General features: G+C 31.2%; 1 pseudogene; it reads left to right on the top strand.

Moving 5' to 3' along the window:
- Positions 1-1,162: 1,162 nt before the first annotated feature.
- On the top strand, positions 1,163-1,281 carry LOC120607764 (uncharacterized; annotated as a pseudogene).
- Positions 1,282-5,377: the final 4,096 nt, after the last annotated feature.

Below are 5,377 nucleotides of genomic sequence, written 5' to 3' on the forward strand. Positions count from 1 at the left end.
ACTACTAGAATCGGTCGGGTGATCACATTGTAAGGTATAAAAACATCAAATCACTATATTGTATACCTGAAGCTAATATAACTAATATAATATTGTATAGCAACTATACCTAAATAAAATTTTGAAAATGATCCTTGAGAATACTTAATTTTATTTTTAAAGTTTATGATATATTTTTAAGTGAAAAAAGCTTACTACAAATAGATAATCCCACTTTTGTAAATAACAAAAAGTTATATGCACATAAAAATTTAAAAAGACAGAAAGGGTAGATACCAAAAAGTTAAACAGTGATTATTTCCTGGTAGAGGGATTATGATTTTCTCTTTCACCATTCTGCTTATCTCTTATTTTCTTATTTCTCTACAATAAACATGCAATGATTTTGTTATAAGGAAAAAAAATTAGTTTCATTAAATCCATTACATGAGTGACTATTTTTAATGTCATAAATATCTGTGTTAAAGTCAAGGATTTGAAGCAATTATCTACAGAATGTGATAAATGTAGGTAATTCAAATTTTATAACATAGCTCTCTACATCAAGTCCATTCTTCTTCCCTACAATTTATCTTTACACTGTAATTGCATCAGTTCTTCATATATCTTATGGATTACAGCCATAACATTATGTTACCAGATCATGTTTTATTCATAAATTGAAATCCAAGTTTCAGGGCTTCGACTAAAAGAAGAGTTTTTCTTTCTCCTCCAGTTTCTTGGAAATTAGATTTTATAAAATGAAATAAGGACTGCAAATATACTTGGAAATGGCACGTTACAGTGAAAAGGGAATCTACTGGGACATGAGACAGATCTGGGTTCCATCCTGGCTCTATCACTTTCTGGCTGTCACTAATACAGATATCCAATCTGGAGAACTTCAGTCCCCCCAACTATAAAACATCTGGGCACTGTCGTGAGGATTAAAAGAGATGACTTGCATAAGGCATTCAAAAAAGGCATCTGGCCCATAATAGGTGTAAACTGCAGCTGTTCTACATTTAAAAAATTGATGTTTAATATTTACATTTTGCAGTCAAACACCTATCTCTTAATTCAATGAGTGTTAAGGTTACATAAAATTCCCTACATAATCTTAAAAAAAAAACCAAAAAAACAAACAAACAAAAAAACAGTGCCACATCAAGGTCATTACTTCTTCCACGGCCATGCCACCCTGAACACGCCGGATCTCGTCTGATCTCGGAAGCTAAGCAGGGTCGAACCTGGTTAGTACTTGGATGGGAGACCACCTAGGAAGACCAGATGCTGTAGGCTTAAAAAAAACAAAGGTCATTATTTCTTGACTGCGAAATGACCATCATCCATTTATGAGTATGTTTATATAGCTGGATTTACGTATGCATTCGTGTGTATGCATATAAGGTGTTTATAAAGTAGAGTTGCTCATTTACATTATTATAGCACGGTGACAACAACACACAAAACAGTTAGAACCAAAATACTGAGTTGGAAATTTTCTGCAGCATTAAAACGATGGCTTATTTTATAGCAAGAGATGCGACTCTATGATTGGTCAAATTGGTCTCGTTGTTTCATATGAATTTGGGATAAGTGCTGATTTTCACATGATTACTTCAACAGAGAACCTGAGGTGCACAGAGAGTGAATAATATGCCCAATATAAACAGCTAGGAAGTAGTAGAGCCAGGTGTGGAATACAAATCCTAGGAGTCTGTAGCCCAAGTTCTTTCTACTGTTATTACTGAATAAAATGACAAAAAAAATTTAAATCTTGAGCATGCTGTAAGTGTGTAATTGCGCACAGAAACAAACTTGCAGTTTCAAAGAAAATAGATAGGAGGAAGAGGGGATGAATATATCCAGATATTAAAGATGCAATAATGCTAGAATGTATATAATGCACACATGCTATAAATAGTATGCTATGGCATCAAAGTAATAATAGATCGATCAATGGAATAATGCAGAAAACCTAGAAGTATCTTATATATGATAAAGATGACATTTCAAATCAGTGGAGAAAAAAGATAGGTCAATATAGTTAGAACAATTAAAGGGGAAAAAAAAATTCGTACCAAATAGTAACTTCATACAAACTTTACACCACAGGCTAAAAGTTATTCCAAGTATTTTAAAAAATTATATGTAAAATATAAAATGATAAAAGAACCAGAAGAAAAGTAGGTAAATATTTATTTGACCTTTGGGGGTATAGAAGGGTTTTTGGGGTTTTGTTTTGTTTTGTTTTGTTTTTTAGGGAAAAGGAATAAACCTAAACCATAAAGGAAAGATATACATTTTCATTTACATAATGAGTTTAAATTTAAGTACATAAAAAAGCATTATAGGCTAAATTGAAAGGGAAATTACAAACTAGGAAAAAGCATCTTTATAGGCAGAGTTGGTTAAGAACCTCACTATAATAAAAGCTACACATTATTGAGCCCTTATGAGGCTTAAGACATGTTAAACACTTTGCACACAATATCTTATCATAATCCTATATGGGAGATATATTTAGTTTCACTTTTAAAATAAAGAAATTGAGATACTGAGTGGCTAAGAAGTAACATGCCCAAGGTCTCATAGCTAATAAGTAGCAGAAGAGATGTAGATGTAGAACTCTGAGTTCCATGCTCCTAATTTTTATGCTCTACTGACTCTTCTAAGTCAATATAAACAGAACACGTCAATTACAAAATGGGCAAAGGTAATGAAGGAGCAATTTACAAAAGAAAACATATAAATACTTAATAAACATTTTTAATGTTCAGCCTCAGTAGTAATAAAAGGTGCAATGAAATATGCAGTAAGACTTTTCCCCCCTATCAAATTAGCAAAAATATTTTAAAATTTCAACATCTGATTTTGGCAAAGTTGAGGAAAATAGATATATGTTGTTGTGGGAATGATGTTGTTTTCAATTGCCTGGAACAGAAATTTACAAATTTGAGTATTATGTTCTTAAAAATGTATACCTCTTTTAGCCAGCCAGTCCACTACTAAAGAAAAGAAGTCTAGAAACTTTCCCAAAGAAATATAGACAAGGATATTTGTATAAGGATGGCTGTCATTAAATTATTTGCCATTATGAAAACCTGGAAACAAGCTAAAGGTCTACTAACAGGGCTTTGGTACATAAATGGTAAAATAGTCTCGTGATGAAATAACATGTTAACTATTAGCAATCATGAAGTCTAAGGCTACTTAAAATTGGGAAATGTTTAAAATACAATAAGTGAAAAAAAATCTTACAAAACTGTATGTGCCATTTAATTTTTGTTTTTGTGCTTGTCCACATTTTCCAAATTTCTACAATGAATACAGATTACTAGAAAACAACCGTTATTTTTAAAGACCAATAAGCTTGAACCTGAAGAATGCCTAGTTTGTAATTACAGAATTTAAATATGGTTTCTACTTAAAACTTAAATGTTCCAAGTTTCAGTATACATGGGAATTCAAAGTAAGATTCAAAATAAAAGGTTCCTGTGAAACCCAAGACAGATATAAAAGCAGTACAGATTTCTACATGTAAAGAAACCAGTGGTTAGGCCATTAAAAGGAAGATTCCCCCTCTTCCTAACCAGGTCACCCCCAGGAGATTAACTGCTTTTCAGTATTCAAATCCATAAGAGAACGTTAAAGACCGCACACAGAGACAAGTATTTTTAGAGGAAACAATAACCTGCATATTCAAGATAGGATTGATTCTTAATTTCTATCTTTCCTCTTAGGTAACATTAATATTGTAATTTATAAATATAGTTGTTCAAATTGTATGAGTCGTCCAAGGTAATAGATTTCTAACTTAAAAATACTTAAAAGGTCAGAACTGAAATATCCTTCTCCAACATATAAAGAGCATCCATTTTAAACCACAGCCAACATAATTTATAGTGAAAAGTTAGAGGAATTTCTTTAAAAATAAGAACAAAAATTTCTCAGAAAGAAAAATTATGTAGTATTGTTCTGCAATAAGACATGAAACAGATAAAGAGATTTAAATATTAGAAGGAAAATGTTAACATGATTGTTAATTATAGATACTATCTTTTGTCTGACTAGAAAACCCAAAGAAATTAATGGAAAACTATATTCAAGAGAAAGCTAATAGTAATAGGTATCATTTATTGAAATCCTATACGTCCAACACTGCAGTGCTGTACTCTCAGAGGCAGGCATCAGGTAAGTAGTAGAGGTGACATTCAAACCCAAGTCTGACAGATTCCAAAGACTCCACAGACTGTGTTCTTTTCAATGCTTTGCTCTGTAAAGTGGATAGCTACATCATACATGTGTGTGCTTGTGTGTGCACATGTACACACACACACACACACACACACACTTCCTATATGAAAGCAATAACCATCACAAAAATCCAATTTAAAAAACTCCATTCACAAAGCAACAAATTCAACAAGGTTTGTGTGTAACCAATAAAAGGAAAAAAAAACCCACCTAGACACTTAGACAGACATAACCTACACATATATTTGTAATAATAGAGACAAAGCAAGATTTAGATAGAATTTTATTTTTTAAAGTATATTCTAAATTTATATGTTAAATGCAATTCTGATCAAAACCCCAACTGGATAAAATATTTTATAGGGAGAAATACAACAAGATAATTCCCATATGCAACCTAAAAGTAACAAACAGGTGAGAATAGTGAAGAAAATTTTGCTGAAGAACTACAGAAAGAAGGGGTACAATATATTACAACAATTTTAAGTCTATGGTTGACAGAACATGGGATTATGCAAGCAAAAACAAATTAATAGAACAGAATAGATAAACTAGGAATAGGTATGTCTAATATACTTATTAGAAGTCAGTTTATGATAAAGGGAGTACCAGTAATCATCAGAGATGGAAAGAAGTCTTAATTAATCAATTAATTGTTGGAATGACTAGCTACCAGTTTGGGGGAAAATATCAAGATAAGTTCTTACCTCACACCATATATACCATATAAATGCCTTAGGATTAACTAGAGATGTACTTTCAAATCAGAAAAATAAGGTAAAAACAAAATTTGTCGTACTCTTGCTGGAGTGAAAAAAAAATGTATCATTACCACTAAAGGGGAAAGATAATTTAAAACTTGAATGCAAATAAGGTATGGACTATATAAAATTAGAAATTAAAGGGACATTAAAAAAAGAAAAATCATAAACAGCTTAACCCCATAGAAGTATGAACCTTCTCTATGTCAAAAATAAAAAAGTAAAAAAAAATCTTTTGTAACAAAAATTACAAAAGAAATTTATACGTTAAGCAAAGTAGTTTTTAATTTTTCTCTATAAAAATACCCAAAGTCCACCAAGATATAATGAAATGAATACTTTCATATGCTATATTGCTAATGGCATTATAAATGGGC

Source organism: Pteropus medius, unplaced genomic scaffold, assembly GCF_902729225.1.
Source record: "Pteropus medius unplaced genomic scaffold, Ma_sr-lr_union100, whole genome shotgun sequence".
In the NCBI taxonomy this organism is placed as follows: domain Eukaryota; kingdom Metazoa; phylum Chordata; class Mammalia; order Chiroptera; family Pteropodidae; genus Pteropus; species Pteropus medius.